This window comes from Typopeltis vanoorti, chromosome 11, assembly GCF_054136105.1.
Source record: "Typopeltis vanoorti isolate ZY-2024b chromosome 11, IOZ_Tvanoo_1.0, whole genome shotgun sequence".
Lineage (NCBI taxonomy): Eukaryota > Metazoa > Arthropoda > Arachnida > Uropygi > Thelyphonidae > Typopeltis > Typopeltis vanoorti.
Window position 1 is genome coordinate 123,136,374 of NC_143559.1, and position 23,477 is coordinate 123,159,850.

The 23,477-nt window shown below is 36.0% G+C and overlaps 1 protein-coding gene across 1 annotated transcript in view; it reads right to left on the bottom strand.

The window, feature by feature from the left end:
- Nf1 (neurofibromin 1) overlaps positions 1–23,477 on the bottom strand; it is a 1,119,557-nt gene that overhangs the window by 57,247 nt on the left and 1,038,833 nt on the right. The window lies entirely within an intron of this gene.

Consider the following 23,477-nt stretch of genomic DNA (forward strand, 5'->3'; position numbering starts at 1 on the left):
TTGTATGTTGACTGATCTTGTAATAGTGTGTGCATTTTGTTTTCATATTCAGTTGTGTCCATCACCATGGTTGCATTTCCTTTGTCTGCTTTTGTTATGGTAATCTGGCTGTTGTTGTGTAGCTCTTTTATAGCAATGAATTCCTTATGTGAGATATTATTTTTTGATAGTCCCACATACAAACTGGCTAGACATTTAGCGAAGCTACTAGCCACTCTCACTAACAATTCTCCCTCCTTTATCAAAAATTCAGCACACCTAAAAAGCATCTTACAACACCTCACCCTAAAAAGCTCAGACTTAATAGTAAGCTTTGACATCACTTCACTATTCACAAATGTACCACTAATAGAAACCCTCAATCTACTGAAGTCACACTTCCCCCCTGATATATTTGAACTATTCAAATTCACAATACATGCAGGATATTTCACATGGAAAGGAAAAATATACAAACAAATTGATGGGACAGCCATGGGCTAACCCCTTTCTCCCCCCCTAGCCAACTTTTACATAGAACACCTGGAAAAACAAGCAATCAATACAGCCACTCTCAAACCAACACTTTGGCTATGCTATGTTGATGATGTGCTTGCTATTTGGCCACATGGCCCTGAGACATTGAAAACATTCTTAGCACATTTAAATAGCCAACATCCAAAAATCCACTTTACTATGGAACTGGAAGCCAACAACTGTCTGCCCTTCCTGGATACACTCATCACACGTCTCCCAGATGGTTCCTTATCATTTTCAGTTTTCAGAAAACCCACACATACAGGCAGATACTTACACAAACAATCACACCATCATCCTTCTCAACAATATGGCATATTAAAAACGCTAACCCATAGAGCGAGAGCAATCTGTTCAAATGACAAGGCTCTTACTGCTGAACTGACTCACTTACGCCACACCTTCTTGGCCAACGGCTACAATCCACAAAAAATAAACAAAATACTAAACACTCCTAAGAAACCCCTCCCACCATCCACCACAGAGAACTACAACAAAACAGTCACCATCCCTTACATTAAAGGCACATCCGAAAAGATCTCAAGAATTCTCAATAAACATAAACTACACACTACATTCAGACCATGTAGCAAATTAGCCACCCTCATCCGCTCACCCAAGGACAGCATTCCTCCTTTATCACATCCAGGAGTCTACCAAGTACCCTGCTCATGCAATCAAGCCTACTACGGTCAAACAGGAAGAACTGTGAATATCCGCATCAGCGAACATAAACGATAGGTCCGGAAATATCATTATGGGAAGTCGGGCCTAGCAGACCATGCTCTGGATACCCCTGCACACAGGATCAACTGCAAAGACACAAAAGTACTACACAGAAACCCATATAAATCAGAGAGATTGTTCTTAGAGGCGACAGAAGCCCTAAAACACACTCCAAATCTCAACAAATATGGCTGTATTAACTTGCCGAAGATCTGGGAGACAGTCATATTAGGAAAAAAACTAGCACTTTTCTAGGACTCTAGTAATATATGATAGCGGTTTTTTTTTTTTTTTTTTTTTCCAGATAGAGGGCGCCAAAATCAGGACTCTAGTCTTTGTGTTGCTGCTACAATTTTGTTTAAGTACACCATGTTGTTTTAGTCTCACGTATTGTGACAAACAGTGTTTTTGTGCTCTGAAGATGCTGGTTATAATACCAGCGAAATATCAGCATCAAGTTAATAAATTAATTATTTACTTAGTTTCTGTGTTCTATTATACCGTTAAAATAATAAACATCATTGTAGCAGTGATTTTTATTTCAAAACTTTGTAATATATATCTCCCACACAAGAAATTTGGAATCCATATCACATCGATACTGTGTGTTGGCAAGGTGAAAATGTTCACATTATAGTTTATATATTTTATTTTATTTATTTTTTTTAAATGTTTGGTGAAATAATTTATGTTTCAATTGTAGCATGTTTTCCCAATTGATAAAATATAAGCAAAAGTATTGCTAACTTTAAAATTGGAGCATAATATCTGAACTAGCAGAAAAAAAAATATCCATTTTAAATCATAACTGTTAATTTCATTTTATAATGACCAATTATACAGGGAAACCAAAAAGGTGAAAGTGGAAAAAACAGTAAATTATAATATAAAAAAAAAAAAAAAAAAAAAAAAATTAGTGATGATTAAATTTCATGTTATTCTCTATAAAGCAAAGTTCACCCAAGCACATCCTTCAGGAAATCTGTGAAGTATTCTTCAAAATATGATTTTGAACAAAAACAAAAATAACATAATCTGGAATAATGGCTGCCAACATAATGTTGGCAACCGTTTTTTTTTTTAAATAATATTTCAAACAATTATTATGAATTAATTTCTTAGAGAACAAAGAAAATGATTTGTTGAGTAAGTGATTAGAAAAAATTAGCACTAAAAAATTAAAAATGAAATTAGTTCTCCAAGGTAAGGCAATATTTAATTGAAGAAAGTATGCAAGGATCTTTATTTTGTCCAGCCATTAAAATTGTACTGTACAATAAAAAGGGAAAACAAAAATAAAATCATTTCTACATTTTTAGTCTATCCAACATAACTAAGATCCAGTTATCCAGCACACAACAAGGAACTGCGTTTCTTGTTAAAGAAATTAAGACGTAGCTATGAACGTGAGATAATCTGATTAAGTGTAGTCTTCAACGTGCAGGATTATCACATGTTCTTTCAACGGGTGGTCTGCATTGTCTCCAGATTTATCTGGACATCTATAGACCTAGCCAGTTGGGAGGATAACGTTGTCAAAAGATTAATTGGGGCAGGTCCCTTTAGTCACTTGATGACTACATACCTATCATAATTCATAAGGTCCCTGCCTAATATACTGGAAAGCAAAAGTGATTCACATCCATATATAAATTTTCTTCAAGTGTCCACAAAAATTGGACGGGGCAGGGGAGAAGATTTTAAGATTCACTGCAGAATACATACAAAGGTGTCATAGAAATTGCATCGATTATTAAGAAAAGTGAAAGGTCATAATCAACAATTTGGGTTCTCCCACTGCTGACTGCATTATCCCACAGAACATTATATCCATTAAATGTGACCCATGAGTTATCAGAGGATTCAGCTGGAATATAAGATTACCAAAGTCATTCTGAGTTAACTTAAAATTCAGTCTTAAGTATATGGCACATATTATAATAAGTAATCCACTCAAATATCAATTCATGCAATTTTGCCATTGTGATGGGCTGATCTGTGGGACAGTGCATTGTCTTGATGAAAGAGCGCTTTTTTTGCACCAATCTTGGCCCCTTTTTTTTGTTAAGTTCTTTTAAGTGGTCCAACAATGATGCATGATAGATTCCTGTTATTGTCTTGCCCATTTTCCAAATAGTCTATCATGATAATTCCTTGGGAATCCCAAAAAACAGTGGCCATCACCTTCCCAGCTGACAAAACGGTCTTCACTTTTTTTTGACGTTCTTTCACCGGGCATTGTCTACTGTTTTGACTGCTGCTTGGACTCAGGTATGTAGTGGTGGATCCAAGTTTCATCTACAGTCACGAATCAATGCAAAAAATCTGGTGATTTATGATTATATGTCACCAAACACTGTTGAAATGTCTTTTAGCATGTGTTTCTGATCGACAGTGAACAATCACAGTCAACAATCGCACACACAACTTTTTAATGTACAATTTTTCGTGCAGAATATTATACACCCGTTCAGTTGAGATGCCTACAATCTCAGCAATCTCATGCTAAAATCAGCATGAGATTGCCGAGATTAAAGTGCACTTTCACTCGGCGATCTTCCATAACGATACCATGGATTTTGTCAATAATTTCCTTCGCCTTTGTAGTGGTGTCCAGAGCGTGCTTCATCTTCGATGGGCTTATGACCATGTTTAAACTCATTTATCCAAAAATAAACAGTCTTTAATAAATAGTCTGGTGTAGAGTCCCCATGCCCTGCATCTAACTTGGCTTTGATATGTGCGGCCATCCACTTCTTCAAATAAAAGTATTTTATCACTGCACGAATCTCATTTTTCTCAATTTTTACGAAAAATGCGAACATGGTCATTTTAAATGTTTGCCAAATGAGAACTATGCATTGCGCCTGGCTAAAATTTGGCCAGGGTCATGAAAAAGATGACACATACCAACACTGGTATGAAGGAACGAATTGTGTTGCCGTCTATTGGATATTTACCAAACTTTTCAAACAACCCTCGTAAATTAAATGCTAGAATTAAACAGAAAAAAGAAAAACCGCACAATATTTACCTAAGATAACGACAACAATGTTAATTTTTAATCAATGTTAAAATCAGTGCATGAGTAGTAACAAAGCATCTTGGGCTTCAATGCTAACAGCCAAACTGCACGTAAATCATGTGTTACTCCCACTACGTTATCCCCACTAGGTAGTGGTTTGGTGCGGTCTGCACTGAATGCAGCTCCAGTGTTGAGTATACTAGCCCACACAGTACATTGACTATTGCAAAATACGACAATTGCCACAAAATGAATTATATAAAATACTATTGAGGGTATTTGTTACAAACAAGAAAATAACGGTTTTTAGCTAAATATATAAAAATTAATGGCGATAATAAAACAGGAACTTTCATTTTACACTGGAGGGGCTGCAGCCCTACAACATTTATGAGCTGCCAGTGGGTTTAACAGTTCTTATGTTTTGTTTCTGTCACACATCTTCAGAAATACAATATTAAAATTATAATAATACACACAAAACAATAAGTGGAAGAAGTTTGAAAAAAATTAAAGACAGAAAGTGAAACTTAATGCAATAAATTTATTAGATGTAAAATTTTTGCATCTTCAAAGATTTTTGCATTTATCAAAAGCATCTTCAGTTACAGTTAACAATGGAACACAAAACAAAGTGCAATAAAATAATCAATTTTAAAAGAACCTACAGCAAAAGTAAGACAATAGATGGTCAGCAAATTCCTAATTAAAAAAATTAAATAAAAATAAATAATAAATTAATGAAACAAGCTAATAATCAGGAATTTACATAAGACACACTAACATTTCCTAATTAAGGAGATAACCAAAGGCCATCAGATCTGTTTAAGTCCAGTCAGTGTAGAAAGACTTTGTAGCTCTCCTTTTATAACTACTTTTCAAGGAATCTACTTTTATGTAAAAGTTTACTTTTCTTTCAAAGAACCCTATTTTTAGTTGAGATGATGTTCTGCTAGGCCAGAGTGCTTAGATTCGTATCTCTCTTATACAAAAATTTAATTAACTAGTCAACCGTTGTATATGGTTCAATCTACTAATATTACAAACAAACAATAAGGATAGTTTAATAGTAAATTTATCAGGATGTTCTTTTACTCAAGAAGAGATTTCTGTATTAGCCAACGGCCACGAATATCATCCGAATGCCATCTCTCTGATTAGGTTATCTATTATGGATTTTTTTTTTTAAAATCTTATTGACAGGCTTACATTCAGTTCCATCTCAGACTGCCAACAAAGTCCGTTTTCAGTCACGATTCTCTTCAGAGAAAAACTGCACCTATCTAACATAACTCTTTTAGAATTTAAAGCACTTCATTCTCTAAAAAAGAATAATCTTATTATTACGTAGGCTGACAAGGAGAAAGCAGTAGTCATACAAAATACAAGAGAATATTTTAGGAAGATTTCCTTAATGCTATGTGATTTTTCTACTTATTATTCCATTTCATCTTATCCAACTTCTAGCCAAATTAATAAATTCGAGTAATTGACTGATAACATCGCCTGTTGGAATAAAGAATTAAAGAAAAAATTTAAAATCTTTATGCTCATCCACACAATTTATACGGTCTTTCCAAGATAAGCAAGATATTCTCTTAAGATCAGTGGTAAGTTGCATCAGCTGGCCACTAAAGTTTCTAAGTTTCTTCTTACATTAAGAACTACTTAGATTTTAAAGCAAAAATCTTCATTTATAACATTAAAACATTATGATTAGTCTTGATATAGTATCTCTTTTCACAAATATTCCTTTGACAAATACTATTAATTTACTTAAAAGATTTTCCTCTGGATATTATCAAACTTTATGACTTTTTAGTTGACTAGTTATTTTAGTGTACAAGGCAAATTATTATTATTATTATTTAGGCCTCCAAGGATTCAAAAGACTCATCGCAGGAGGTCCTTCCAAGGAAACACAAAGTCTATCATACCACTCCTTAAACTCATTGACCGTTCTCGCTCTTGCCACTCTATCAGGCAATGCACTCCACAGTTCAACCACCTTCCATGAAAATAAACCACTCCTCACCCTCTTGCTCACAGTTTCCTTTCGTAACTTCCAGGGATGGCCCCTTGTCATCACTCCTTCCCACTGTTCAACCAAGCGAGAGAACTCCCCAGTGTCAACCCTGTAAGGAGGTCTCAACAGTTTAAAAGTCTCAATCATATCACCTCTCCTTCTTCTATCCACTAAACTCTACAGTCCACATTCCCTGAGGCCAATCCTCATAACTAACATTGTATAGTCCTGAAACCATCTTTGTTATATGCCTTTGTACCCTTTCCACAGTTAATTTATCCCTTTCAAATTCTGGGAACTACTAAATCTGAGAACAATAGTCTAAGTGTCATCTGATCAGGGTCTTATACAGTGGAATGATAACTCTTTTATCTCTGCAGGTCAGTATCCTTATCATTATTGCAGCAGTCCTCTGTGTTACCTTCACCACCTTTGCAATATGTCCCCTGAATTTCAGGTTTCTATCAATCAACTCCAGATCTCTTGTCTCCCCTACCTCAAGTATAACTCCTCCAATAGAGTATGCAGCGTACCATCGATGTGTCCAAAACCTCAAGCACTTACATTTTGTTGCATTAAACCGATACTCCCATTCATTTGCCTATCTGTCTAGCTTATTCAAATCCCCCTGCAGCACTACCACATCTGCACTATTACTAATAACCCTTCCCAGCTTCACATCATCTGCAAACAACTGAATATCCCCCTGCAATCCACTGACAATGTCATTTATATAAAGATTAAACAATATAGGTCCCAGTAACGAGCCCTGTGGGACCCACACTTGTAATCCTCTGCCTCCTTGAAATTGCCCCGCCATACACAACTTTCTGATACCTATCAGACAGCTAATCCTGAATCCAGTCAAATGCCTTCGCTAAATCCAAGAAAATGGCAGTATATTGTTGTGTCCCAATTTATGATTAGTTTTCTATCTAGTGAAATTCTGCTTGTCTATATTCAACTTTTATCCATGTACGAGATATCACCCCAAAATACAAATATTTAAGTTATTTCACCCCTTAGTGTCCCTAATATTTATATTATGCTGCACCTTTTGGGACATTTAGTTTGAGATATTAAATACAAAAACAAGGAGCAATTACTAAAATATGTCTGAATGTGAAACAATATTGCAGTCGTGACACTTTATCTCATTTCTTAACACATTAATTTCCCGCATGATTAGGTTCATAAGTTTTTCAAGTGGTGCATTGGGTAGCAATTTCAGACAACTGTTTTATCAATGAACAAAGGTTTATTAAACTCATTAGCATGGAACAATTCAATTTCTAATATAATTCAATTCAATACTAAGAAATTATTTACAAAATAACATTAGCTTATCACAAGTAATTTGGCTACGATCCTATATGAGTAATGCGATCATGCCGCCATGACAAATTCGACTCATACAATCATATGTATAATTCCTTATCTAATTAACACTTTAGCTAACCCTATATTAGTCTGAATATGCTATATGCTGTAGCACATGGACATACAGGGTGTTCGGGATAAATTTGACAGTTTCGTAAGGAAAAAGAAAATCTTCTTTGTATCTATTAAATTTAATGAATTGACAAAAAAACATTACAGGCAGAGTTAATTACAATACTATCAACAAGATTTACTCAAAATAACCACCATTAGCATCGATCACAGCTTCAATTCTGCTTCGGAACCTCGAACAAGCTGATGCTACAGTCTCCCTGGGAAGGGCTGCAAAAACTGTTTTAATTTTATCCATTAACTGGGCTTTTGTATTACTGGAAGTGCGATTGGTGTCTTTTTCAACTGCGCCCCATACAAAATAATCCATGGGGTTAAGGTCTGGGGAGTTTGGAGGCCAAACATTTGGACTGGTGAAGTCGTAGAAATTTTCAGACAACCATTTTTGACTTTTCCCAGAGGTGTGGCAAAGGGCCGAATCCTGCTGCCATACATACGGCCTACCATTGGCTACCCTTGTTATCCAGGGCTTGACTACAGTTAGCAACTCCACGAACAAAGCCCGAATTCCAATGCCACGGTTCTTCAACACCTGTTCCTGCAGATTTGCGAGGAATTCTGCTGTACGAACGCAATCAGATCGTCTGCTAGGGATCTTTCTTCTTGCTACATCCTCGTAGTCACCATTGCAAGTCTCTAGTTCATGCCTGATTGTTTTTACTGTATTCAGGGAGCATTGGGCAGCAGTCGTAATATCCTTATTTTGATGGCGGGCACGAATCATCATGATACAAGTTATTCTCTTCCATGATTCAGGTGGGTTCCAGCTATCCATCCTTTCTGACATCTTGTATATGAATGAAGACGGGTCCAAACTTTTAAATGAAGAGAAGTGTGTGTTAATACATGTAACTTACGGAAAAATATAATTAATTATAAATATGTCAAATTTATCCCGAACACCCTGTATGTAATCAATTCACTCTATTTAACTATCCAAAACTATGTAGATTAAATTATCCTTTCACTGTACTAACACATAACTCATCATCATCATCATCATCAAATTCCTGCCATGTACCCTCAAGCAGTGTACAGGATATGACAGTACTACATGAAAAAATTACATCATTACTAACTTCCTATCTACAATTTTCCTCCAAATCAGTCTGTTACTTGTCAAGACTCCAACATTATCAGATCTTATATTTCTATCGTCTAAGGCACTTTGTACCGTATCAATCCACCTATATCTTGGTCTTCCTCTGGGTCGTTTTCCTGCCAACCTGGCAGAGAACACTTGTTTTGCTAATCTTTCCTCTCCCATTCTATTTAAGTGACCATACCATCTGAGATTAGCTCTGCTAACGCATTCCTGGATGCTGACAATGGCAAGTTCTTTCCTAATATCCTCATTTTTAATATGATATTGACATTGATGGCATCTGTTCACGCCTCTAATCTTTCTCAGGACTCTCATATCTGCGGTCTCTAGTCTTTGGTGAAGTGTTTTACTTCTGACCCAGCTCTCAGATCCATAAGTTAAAATTGGTTTGAACACAGTCTTGTATACAGCTAATTTAGTGTTCCGACTAATTTCTTTCTTATTCCATATGAATTTATTCAACTGACTTCCGACCATACCAGCTTTGCTGATTCTGTTGTCTATTTCTATATTTAGTTTACCATCTTCAGTAAAAATTGTGCCTAAGTAGCTGAAATGTTTTACTCGTTCCACAGGTTCTCCATTCACAACACAGTTGACATTTTCAATGATTCTGCCTATTTTCATTGTCTTTGTCTTTTTATTGCTGACCTTCATACCATATCTATTACAACAGCTATTCAATTTCGTCAGAGAATCTTGCAGACTTGTAGCGGATTTATTTAGAAGTATAACATCATCCGCATAAAGCAAAGAGCTGACATTAACATCTCCAATTTTGATATCAGGTTTAATACCACATTTCTTCATAATGTGATCCATATAGATAATGAATAACAGAGGGGATAATGTACATCCTTGTCTCACACCAGATTTAACATTAAACCATCTTCCTGTACTTCCTTCAATTCTAACTGCTGACTCACAACTCAAATAAAGACTAAGTATTGCTTGATATAATGCCCCATTGACACCATATAACTGCAGCGTATTGAATAGCTTCTCTCTTGGCACCTTGTCATATGCCTTTTCCAAATCGACAAAACTTAAATACAGATCTTTGTTATATTCCCATGCTTTCTCGACTATTTGTCGTAAAGTGAAGATCTGATCCTGACAGCCTCTATTTGGCCTGAATCCAGCTTGTTCTTCACCAAACTTTTCTTCCACAATTCTTCTCAACCGTTTCTCAAGTATACTTGCATAGATCTTGCCAGGAACACTCAGTAGGGAAATACCTCTGTAATTCTCACATCCAGTTTTATTTCCCTTTTTATATATGGGTACTATGAGAGCTCTACTCCAATCATCGGGAATTCGTCCCTCTGTCCAGGCTTTCTGAACTATGCAGTGCAGCCACTGTAAGACTCTTATACCACCATACTTCAGCATTTCTGGTCGAATATCATCTACTCCTGCTGCCTTTCCACATTTCAACCCTTTGATGGCTTTTTCTACTTCAAGTATGGATATGTATTCCTGACTGCATGCCTGGGCAGTGTTTTTTATCACTGTGCTGTCATCACTGCTTGTTTCATTTAGCAGTTTTTCAAAGTAATTACACCATACTTCAAGGATATCTTTTTCTCCTGTTTTCATTTCACCTTTATCATCTCTAATTCCTTTTACAGCACTCTTTCCTCCATTCCTAAGCTTCTTCAACAATCTCCAGAATATTTTGCCACCTTCTTGATATTTATTTTCTATATTCTTGCCAAAGTCCTCCCATGACTTTTGTTTAGCTAGTTTTACACACTGTTTAGCTTTCTTACATTTGTCTCTGTATTCTGTAAGAGTAAAAGCTGACTTATTTGCCAGGAACTTTTGATATGCTTTCTTCTTTTCCTTCACTGCCTCTTTAACTTCCTGTGTCCACCAGGGAGTTCTGATTTTTTTATCTTTGCACACAACCTCACCACATGCCTCTCTGGCAGAATCAATCAATGTTTCCTTCAGAGTTTGCCACTGAATCTCCAAGGTTTGATTCCTGTTCTCAAACTCTTTCATTTTCTTTTCAATAATATTTCTGTATTTTAGTCTACAGTTTACATCTGAGAGCTGCTCAACTTTTATTCGCTTTAAAACTTTCTTACGTGTTATTCTTTTCAATATGAAATTCAATTTTATCCTGCTCACGACTAAATAGTGATCACTTCCAATTTCAAATCCTCTGTACACTCTGGTGTCCTGCACCAGGGAGAAAACATCACTATCAACAATAACATAGTCAATGAGACTTTTCTTATTCCTAGCCTCTTCTCTCCATGTGAATTTGTGCACATTTTTATGTTGGAACATGGTGTTAGTAATAACCAGTCCATGTCCTGAGCAGAAATCCAACAGATATTTGCCATTATTATTAGCTTTGCTCTTTTCTCCAAATTTTCCCAAAATATTTTTGTATGTCTCACAATCATTTCCTACTCTACTATTTAGATCCCCAACAAGGACCAGCTTTTCCTTTTTCATTGTGTCAGTTGCTTTTTCTAAAGCCTCAAAAAATTCCTCCACTTCTACCTTAGTAGAACCTTCTGTGGGACCATAGGCACAAATAAGTCTCATTGTCCAGTTCCCCATTCTCATATTTGCCCACATTACTCTACTTGAGACTGACTGCCATTCAAGAAGATTAGCCTCGTATTTTGTGTTGAATACTATGGCTACTCCTTCTTTTCCTTGATTGTCATTGCCTGAATATAACATTTTGTATTTATTGCTCAGAAAGATCTCACCAGTTTTGGTCTTTTTTGTTTCAGTCACCCCTATTATGTCGATCTGGTACTTATCTAATTCCTCAGCTAGCTCCATTTCTTTGCCATTCAGGCTTCTTACATTGATAGTACCGATCTTTAACTCTGGTGATGTTGAGTTGGGGTTTGTTTTCAGATTTGTTCCAGTAGCTGACTTTTCGCTGTTCGCCCTGGTTCCCTGGCGAAAACAACGGGGGCCTTGTTTAACCGGGCGACGCCCCAGCCGGCATGAAATTTTGTCATGTTGTACCATCATTTTTTATTTTGGTTTAACCAATAAGAATACAATTTGGTTGGCTAAATCCCAAATTGCCAGCCCATCCTCGTTCGTTCAGTATCAAAGTAGATACCCAACAGGGTGCACCACGAGAAGGTGAGGATTGGACATTAGGTCAGAAGCCCTGGTCGGTTCTCCGCATTCCTTTAAAGGCTATGTGGAGGTCTCCTCTCAGTTATACAGCTTTGACCCTTAAGCACCCCTAACATAAGACATAACTTTGACATTTAAAACTTTCCTATAAGTTACAATACACATGCATAAATTTCAGGACACATACTTACTTATATAATATTAATATTAACAAGCATACTTTCATTATAATCAGTCATGCACTAAAGTCCTAGTATAACTTTCCTTAGTCTCTTCAACAGTTCAGTAATAGAATAATGATAACAATTACAGACGATTTTCAGTTAACATGAGATTTTTACAGTACCTTTTTCTCTTGAGTTTTCTATATTGGCCTCTACCTTTATCCGATTATTCTATCCTGGTATGATCTCTCCTATAATCTGTCACTCCTTAGTTCTTTTGGCAATAAACTATGCTTACGTGATCTTAACCTTTCGTACTTGAATTAAGGACACACTTTGAATCATCTATACAATGGCTGTGAAACTCATCAGGTGGATGACTTCTTTGCAGATTTCCTTTTTTTGTAGTTGTCACTGGATGATGAAACACATAGAATATACTTTCTTTCCTTTGGCTAAATGGCATTCCTCGTTTCTTACCATAGGAAATACGGAATCGAAATCCCACTCACTTTTGTTTCCTTGTTGTGACGACGGAGATAAACTCCAATCCCGCCACTCAGGAAAACCACGTGAAACCTATACGAAGGAGCTCGCGACGAAACTATCCGAAAAAAAAAAGCCTTGTGTGTGTGTGTGGGGGGGGAGTTTCTAACCTTTTATACCTTGACTCCTAACGGCACCGTCTTTAATTTCTTTTCTCTGCCCCTTACTTGATTCGACTTCACCGACCAATTAGGGTGGCGTTTTTCTGCCAAACATCCTTTGGTCGGCGAGCCCATGATGATGTCTCAAAATACGGGAATTGACCCTGAGCGATAGTCTATTGTTTTTCTTTTGCTAGCCTCTATCTTATCTAGCCCCCCCCTTCCAAATTTTTAAGAATTTACTTAATATTTTAATCTCTAGCCTCTCACATACAATTTCTTATTACTAATATTTTCTGTTTTACTTAGCTAATTGTTTTATATCACAACCGTAATATTTTCCTTCTTTTATTATTTATTTCAACAAACACTTTTTTTTGTTATATATTTTACTTGAATGCAAGAATATTTTTCTTTATTTTAAATAATTCATCTATTAGCTTTAATACAGGGGTTTTATTTTATTTTCTCTTCATGTTACACCATGATAACTGGGAATTCTACATTCTTAAGGTATCAGGGTGTAACAATATGCCTTTCCCTCATCTACTGCTCTTGTAACGTTATTATAAAAGGCTAGCATATTAATAAAACAAGAGTGCCCCTTCACAAATCCATGTTGACTCTCACGGATAACATTGTCCTCATCTGCCCAATGTTGTATACGGTCCCTAACTAATTTCTCCAAGATCTTAACAACTACTGATGACACACAAACTGGTCAATAATTAGACAATTCCAGTCTGCTACTGCCCTTATGCAATGGCACTATTTTAACTTCCTTCCATTCCTTGGGCACCTTTCCCATAGCCAGACTTTCATTGAAAAGCCAGGTCAAAGGAGCTGTCAGTTCTTTAGCGCATTTTCTCAAAACTCGTGGTGAAATACCATCTAGTCCCACAGCTTTACTGACATCCAGAGTACTCAGTGTTTGGAACATGCTCTCCTCCTGCACCTCTAAACCTCGAACCTGCCCTATCCCTCTAGTATTAAAATTTACTCCTCCAGGATGAAATACACCAATAAAGTGTTCATTGAACAATTCCACTATGTCCTCTACATCATTCACTCTATTCCAATTTTTATCCCACAATGTCATTCTTCCACAATCATTTCTCCTCCTAGTGGCCACATAGCTAAAAAATTGCCTAAGATTTTCTTTGGATCTTAGGGCCAATCTCTTCTCATATTCCAGTTTCACCTTCCTTACCATACTAGTCACTCTCCTGGCCTGTGTCTTATATTCTTCATGCATCTGCTCTTCACCTGTCTCCTTACATCTCTTCCACAGCCTCTTTTTCGCATGCAATTCCTGTTTAATATTGTTTGTCATCCACTTTACTCCAAATTGCGTCCTCTTGTTCACTCGTGGTATACAACTTACCATTGCTGCCAACAAATATTCTTTCATAATTTCCCACGCGCTAATGATATCCCGGCCTTCCAATTCCTCCCTCCATGAAACTTCCCCAAGTTGACATCTAAGACTATTATAATCACCTGCCTTATAATTCCACAATGACAGATTGAACGCACAGCTATGGATAGTCTTCTCTCTACCCATAGCTGTGTCTCTCTCTCTCTTGCCAGTTACTATGTGGAGCATTATGAACATCATCTCCCCTTAAAGACATTTCCCCTAAACCTGCAGCATGGTATATATGTGAATGATATTTTTATATTTTAATAAGGAATGGTTCTCCATAAGATTTGAAACTATTTGTCTTAAAAATAAATATGCTTCACATTAGAATGCAATTTACCTTAGAGGAGGAGAAAAACAATAAAATAACCTATTTTAGATATATTAATTCTTTGTCAGCCAGTGGAAGTTTACAATTTTCAGTTCTTAGAAAAGAAGCACTTACTGATTGTTATATCCATGTTACTTCTTATCATCATCCAGTCAAAAAATTGAAACTATTAAGACTTATTACATCATGCTCATAATATATGTTCCACTGAAGACCTTCTACAGCAGGAATTGAATTATAACTATAGAATAACATGTATGCCACAGTAAATAATTTTAATAAAAAATTTTTTATTATGTAAATATTTTGTTTTATGTAGTATAATATGTTAATTTAATATCATGCTAGTTTAATATCTTTTATTCTTGTATGAAATTCAATGGAATTTTTTTATCGAAGAAGCTGAGTGGCCAATGAGGGAACAGAGAAGGTTAGACAGAAATCTTGATATTTTATACATGGGATTGTCTACAGAATCCACAATAGGTTTAAGTGGATAGTTACTTTTATGTAATTGTGGTGAACCATAAGCTGGGAGTATGTATTGTGATCACAAAGCAGTAAATTCATTTTTCAATTGTATGATTCAGCATGTAAGACTACAGTGGTATTGCCTTTGGCAGCTTTGATGATAACTATTTTATTATTTCATTTTAAGGAATTCAGAGCTTTAAATTCTGATGGTTGTACATCATAGATCACTTTGGCTATTTCAAAACATAGTCTATTAGCTTCAATATTAGACAGATGACTGTATTCTTTTCAATGTTGTGTATGAAATCTAAATATGGAATAAGTTTGGACAAAATTGCAACTTATGACCTTGTGCTAGTACATTCAGCTCATCTTCAGTTAGAGGATGGTCGGATTCCACAGAATTTCATACAAGAATAAAAATACATTAAACTAGCAGATACAGACATGTTAGTAAGCTTTGATATCATCATTTCTCTCTCTTCTCACTAATATCTCTCACAAAGAGACAATAGAATTTCTAACCAAAAGATTTCCATTGGACATAGTGGAATTATTCAAATTATGGTGCATTGATGACATCTTTGCAGTTTGGAGTCACACAGAACCAGAACTGAACTGTACTCTACAAAAAAATCAACACCCTACATCCTCTTATCAAATTCACACTAGAAAAAGAATAATCTTGATGTACACATCCAGCACAAAAAAAGATGGATCCATTTCCGCTTCTGTCTACCGAAAATCAATTTTTTCAGGCCGTTATACCCACAATACATCAGCTCACCATCCATCTCAAAAATATGGCATCACAAAATCCTTAGTATCAAGAGTGCACCAGATTTGTTCTTCTGAAGAATCTCTAAAACAAGAATTGGAAACTGAGTTTCCAATTCTTTTCAACCTTACTAAATGGATATAATCCAATAATAACCCAAAAAATAATTAACCACTCTACAAATCAACCCAGACAAGAAGCCCATAGGACTCCTATATTAGACATTAAAGGCATCTCTGAATGTATGGCACAAATTATGACAAAATATCAATTCTTTGCTACCTATAAACCTATCAACCAAATTCACAACTTGCTACCTTCTCCAAAAGGCACTCTCACCAATAATGCTACCTGGCATATACAAAGTACCATGTTCATGTAACTTGTCTATGTATAAACAGGAAGATCTATAAATAAACATATCTCTGAACATCAAGACCACATCCGTCTTATTAAACCTCACAAATCTGGCCTTACACAACATGGAATTGAAAATGTTAACCACAGGATCCAATGGCAAAATGCTAAGCTGCTACATAGATCCATATATAAACATGAACGCTGAAAAAGAGAGCCAAAAGGCTTCACTTCGGCAATGCAAAATTATTCAAATTAAGTGGATATTGAATCCAACATTATTTACTATGAGTTGCCCTGTAGCCGAATATAGAAACTACATGAGTTTCATGCCAAATATAGAGACTATACAAGCGTACGCCAACCTTTCATGACAGGGCAACTTGTAGTAAAGGTGGAGCAAGCTCTGATCACTGTCCTTAGTATTTTCCCACAATGTAAAACACAACTCCTAGGAGATGTGTTTTACATTATGGGAAAATACTAAGGGCAGTGATCGGAACCTGCTCCACCTTTACTACGAGTTGCTCTGTCATGAAAGGTTGGCGTATGCTTGTATCTGCCGAAACTTTTATAGTCTCTATATTCGGCATGAAACTCATGTAGTTTCTATATTCGGCTATGAAATAATGTTGGATTCAATATCCACTTAATTTGAATAAACATGAATGTTTATATAAAGAAAGTGCTGAAGACCCATAGACCTAATCTTAATCAGAACGACTGTCTCACTATTCAAAAAGTTTGGAATCCTCAATTGTATTAAATAAATTTATCTGTTATATTAATTTTTATGGCTATTTTTGTTTAGGAGTACCCCTTTTTATAACGTCATTGGCTTTTTACTCAGTTTTTAGCATTACTGATGTTTTAAAGAGAGCTACATGAAGAATATGTGGGAAGAATGATTTTGGACATAACTTTGTAGGATGTTACCGGATGTCCTCTTATTGAGCAGCATCCAGTGTATGACAATATACATTTGTATTACTGCTGAAGTATGGCTGAAAGGAAGGGGGCGCGTGGGGATTGGAAATGTGGAGATAGAGAGGTGTGGGAGAATTGCAGGTGAGGCAAGAGGTATATGAATTTTAAAACCCAGGTTTTAAAAGTGGGCTGAGAATTCTTTGGGAAGAAGATGAAAGATAGAAATTTTTGGGGAAAGGAGAAGGATTGAATATGATGGAGCAGGATTAGAGGTGGGAGTAACAGGGTATGAGCCATTTCAACAGTGCGTTGTCTTTGGAGCTTGTGGGAAAAGTGGATGCTACGTCATGTTGGCTTGGTGTTTTTGTCTTGGGTGTATCTGTGTTGTTTTCTATTGGTCAGAGTCATGACCTAATTTTTATGTTTTGGAGCTTCCAACTCTCGGAGATTATATAGGGATGGTGAATGTTTATCGAGTTTCTTTAACATTTTATGGTATAGTTTCTGATATTCTAAGCATTGTTTCATTTTCCTGTATGTCTATTATTATGGCTTTGTATGCTTCTGTTCAAGAGTGTGGACCGCTATTTCTGTTTTTCTTTTGGTTTTTATGTTTCATATTGTTTAAATGTTCTGGAATTGGTATGTTACAGTCATGAAAGTGTTCCTGTAGTAAGATCTGATCGTGGAACCTGTGTAGGTGACATCACAGTCTCGTTGGCAAGGAAATTTGTAAACTACATTATGGTGTTCTAGTATTTCTCTGCATGTGTGAGATTTTGTAGGTTTTAGAAGTGGTTTGTGGTGAATACCAACTTATAGTCAATGTGTGTAAAAATGTATTTGTATACTTTGTACATGTTCTGGATGTATGGCAGTTTGAGGATTTTTTGTGTTTGGAAGCTTGTTTTGGTTGTTGGATTGTTTTCACAGGTTTTTGCTGATTTGTTGGCATAATTTATTAGCTGCATTGGGTAATTATGGTTTTTAAAAATCAATCTGAAAATAGAAAACAACACAGATATACACCCAAGACAAAAACACCAAGCCGACATGACATAGCATCCACTTTTCCCACAAGCTCCAAAGACAGCCCACTGTCGAAACGGCTCACACCCCATTACTCCCGCCTCTAATCCTGCTCCATCATATTCAATCCTCCTTTCCCCAAAAATTTCTATCTTTCATCTTCTTCCCAAAGAATTCTCAGCACACCCTTAAAATCTGAGTTTAAAAATTCATATACCTCTTGCCTCACCTGACATTCTTCCACATCTCTCTCTCTCTCTCTCTCTCTCTCCACATTTCCAATCCCCACCCTTTCGGCCATACTTTAGCAGTAATACAAATGTATATCGCCATATGCCGCTCCACAAGAAGACAACCAGGAACATGCTGCAAAAGTATGTCTAAAATCATTCTTCCTTATCTGTCTTTAAAACATCAGTAATGTCCTAAAAATTAAGTAAAAAGTCAACGATGTTATAAAAAGGGGGTACTCCTAAACAAAAATAGCCATAAAAAATTAATATTTATTTAGAGGAGTAACATGGAAAATTTTCCAGAAATAATACACCCAAGACAAAAACAGTAAGCCAACATAACATAGCCTCCACCACTTTTCCCACAAGCTCCAAAGCTATTATATTTCAATTTAATTAGTTTTAATTTCAGCCCATTAGGTTTAATTCATGAACACCCTACTGTATACGTAGAGGGATTCCAATTTAAACATGTACACTACTATTTTTTTGAATTCAATTCATATTGTTGCTCGATAATTGTACTGATGATGCCTTATGGAACATAAGACGAAATATTTACATAATAAAAAAGTTATTTACTGTGGCATACATGTTATTCTATAGTTATGGATAATCCATAGATTTCACTATATAAGAAATGATTGAATTATATCCAATCCGACTTTATGAAAAATGGCTTTAATGAGTTCTTTATTAAGAAAGCCTTTAACAGCTTTAGGCCATCTGTCTCTAGATCTCCCAAAGATATCTCTCGAATTCCACTTCTTTATATTAAAGGTCTCAACATACTGCTAAAGTTCTAAGACCTCTTAATATTGCAGTATCCATTCATTCTTTCAGGAAGATTTTTATTTTCCTCTCCTCACTTAAAGAAATGCTTTCTCCAATCAACTTTCCAGGTGTATACCAGATCTCTTGCTACTGTGTCTTACTTTGGGCAGGCCAGCAAATTTGAAGCTATCCATCGTGAAGAACATAAATCATATATTCAGTAGCTTGAACCTGAGCAATCTGGTCTGGCAAAACATGCCATCTTCACTAAACATAGCGTTCTTTGGAAGAAAACTAAACTTTTACATAAAAGTAAGATTCCTTGCAGAACAGTGTGGCTTTTCTACACCAACCAAACTTAAATATATCTGATGGCCTTCAGTATCCTCTTTATGGGAAATATTATCGTATGAATCTCATGTCAATTCCTGATTATTATTAATATTATTAAGAGAGACCTCCAGGAGGGAGTCAGAGACTCATCGAGGGAGGCCACATGCTACATGCACCAGTTCTTGAATTCATTCACACCCACAACATCCAATGGCAATCCATTCCAATCACACACCACCCCATGACAGAAAAATCTAGCCTTCACCCCCTTCTTGGCAGCATTCATTCTCAGCTTCCAAGGATGCCCTCTTGTCCTTTCCCCACCATAAACTGAAAAATTCCATCCGTTGAAATACTGTACCAACCTTTCAGAAGTTTGTAAGTCTCAATCATATCACCCCCCCCCCTCTTTATCCTGTTTGCTAGTGTCTGCAGTCTACAAATTCTCAATCTCTCATCATAATCAGTATTCCATAATCCTGATATCAATTTTAACACTCTCCTTTGCACTCTCACCAATATATCAGAATCACAATGGAAACCATGAGACCAGACCTGTACACAATAGTCCAAGTGAGGTCTTATCAAGGCCTTGTAAAGAGGCAAAATCTTTACATGCGAATGTTCGTTTCAGGATTGCAATTATCTTTTGAGTTATATTTGCAATCTTTGCCATATGGCCCCTGAACTTCAACTTTCTATCCATTAACATTCCAAGATCCCTATCCTCATCAGTTTCTTCTAGCCTAATCCTACCAATATAATACGACATTTGATATTTAATCATGCCAAAGTGAATGACTTTACATTTACTAACATTGAACTGATACCCATTTTCCCATGTCCACAATTCCAGCCTATTCAAATCATTCTGCAAGTATTGCATATCAGCAGCATTCCTGATTACCCTACCTACCTTTGCATCATCAGCAAATAGCTGCATGTTGCTTGTCAAATCCTTCCAAATATCATTAATGCACAGATTGAATAACAGTGGACCAAGCACTGATCCTAGTGGTACACCACTTGTTATTTTTTTTTAAAATTTTTTTGATCTTTGTACTGATTATGGGCAGTACTACCCTTACATCACATCCAGACATCTTGTCCAAATTTGATATAGGCCTAAGCCTTTACAAGTGTTTTACCCTATGCCTGTTCTAGTTATCATTGTAGCCATTCTCTGGTGGCAACGAGATGCCACCAGTGTGCCCTATAGGACCCTCATGGAAAGAACTTTTATATCCTCCTTAAATCTTGCAGACCCCCCCCCCCATATACCAGTTTTTGATATGTCAGTCAGCCATCCTTTTATCCATGCTAATATTCTATAACCCAAACCCATTTTCTCCAATTTTTGCAACAGTCTATCAAAAGCCTTAGCAAAATTCAAAAGTATCATGGTGTATCCATTCCCCTTGTCTAGCTCAATGGTAACATTGTTATCATATTATATTAATTTATTTTTTAAATTAGGAATTTAACGACTGTCTGTTGTATTACACTGTAGTGGAAGTTTCCTTTTAAAATTCATTCATTTTTATTTTGTATTCTAGTGTTAACTGTACTGAAGATGTTTATGATAGTTAGGCTTATCCCCCCATTTATGAAGTAGAACAATTTTATCCTCTTTCCACTCATTTGGAACTTGGGATAATCTAAGACTCATGTTAAAAAGCTAAGTTAAAGCTATTGTTAGCTCTCTGGAACATTCCATCAAGACACGTGGTGATATACCATCATGTCCCATGGCCTTGTCGACATCAAGTCTACTCAATTTCTCGTATACCTTATTCTCACTCACCATCAGTGGTTTCTCCTGAATTCCCACTGATCTCACGTTCTGGATTATGTTACAATCACAAGAAGAGAATACTTTAATGAACTGCTGATTTAACACCTCTACTATATCCTCCTCACTGTTTATCTTTCTCTCATTATCATCCTCCCATAATCATACTTCCTTCTACTGGTCACATATCAGAAAAACTCACTAGGATTTCTTTTAGCCTCATTTGGTAACTGCTGCTCATGCTGCATTTCTGCTACCCTTACCAAGCGAGTTACCTTTCTTGCTTGCTCTTTGTACTCCTCATGTAACTGATAATTGCCACTACTCTTGTGCTGCCTCTATAATGCCTTTTTCTTCGAGATCGCAAACTTTATCTCTTCACTCATCCATTTTATGCCTACCACATTTTCTTGATCTTTGGAATACACTCAGTCATTGCCTCTGCTAGGCAGTTCCTGTGTAGAGACTAGGCATAACTGATTTCCTTTCCATCCAATTGCTCAATCCATGATAAAGCTGCAAGCTGCTTCCTAAGTTTGCCATAATCATCTGTCTTATAGTTCCACATATAACCCTTTCTAACAAAAGTTGTGATATAGTTGGCAATCACCCAAAGTGATCACTTTCTGATCATTTCACCAACAGAGGAGTCTCATATTTTTCTTTTCATATCAGCCATATACCTGAAATTAAGATATATTTAGTAATTTAACAATTAATGTTAATTAATACAAAATATTTTATACTTTTTATTTTTCATTTTTAAATATTCCTTCCCTTTCTGTTTGTGCCATCTTGATAGTTGGATATGCAAAAGAGATGGTTATTTGATTCCAATGATGGTATTGGCACTCAGTAAGCATTTTAATACCTCTGCAATGGATAATTATATCTATATTTTATCACTTTTATACCATGGACTTTATATACATCTTTTTAATAATTCAAATCCAAGTACCTTGATTCACGTGTAGCCTCTGTTACATACTGCTTAAGATAGTTGTCCCTCAAAAACTCAAGAAATTAATTCTCCTTGGTTCCCGATGCTGTCTCTTCATTCCAGTCTATATTACTATAAATGAAATTGTTCTTAACAATCACCCTTTTCTTATTAGCTACACCAATTTGCCTACACATTTCCTTCTCACAGCCTTCCACATTACCAGGTCTATAGCAACACTACTTAACATTTTATCCTGTCCACTTCATACCACACTGCTTCAAAACCACTTTTTGCCTCCTGTATCTCCATCCTAGATAGGCACAACTCCTCTGCCATCATCAATAGCACTCCTCCTCCTCTCCCCTTTTTGCCTAGTTTTCATGAAAGATTACACACCCTTCTATCTTTATTCCTTCAGAATGTCATCCTCATTCAACCATGTCTCACTTCTTCCAACAATTTTTGAGCAAATTAACCATCAATGCTGCAATTTCTTTCCCCTTGTTTCAAATACTTCTAGCATTTGTAAGCATACACACTAGCTCATTTCTGTTTCTGCAACAAGTCCCACTGACTCCACTTCTTTGATATGACTCCCCCCCCCCCCCGTCTATTCCATCTACACTTCTCATGCAGTGTGGATACTAACTAGCTGCCAGCTATGCCCACTCTCTTACCACTCACCACCATCTATCCACACTACCTTACCAGTGAATGTTGCTAACTCATTGCTTTTTCCTGCTGTCTTGCTGTTACTGTTCAAGCACTCACCTATACTGTCAACTCCATTTATTTCCATAGCTACATGCACAATCTTTTGCTCACTGCTGCTCACATTCAATGATATCTCATAATTCATATACATGATGTGCTATAGGTTCTTCAACTTCATATGTATGGGATCAATATACATGTTTGACATACAATATTATTAAACAATTTCTTTTTGTTTTATAATTCTCATGTCTTATTGCTGATATTAGGATAAGTGATTTTATGAATACAATAATTTAAGATTTAAGGAGACTAACACATTATTTTGCTAAGCTAAATAATTATAGACTCTAAAAAGAAAATAACACTGATGGTATGAACTTCAAATTCATTTTAGCGAGATTCCTGATACAGAGGAGTCTAATATTTTTCTTTTCATATCAGCCATATACCTGAAATTAAGATATATTTAGTAATTTAACAATTAATGTTAATTAATCCACAGTATTTTATACTTTTTATTTTTCA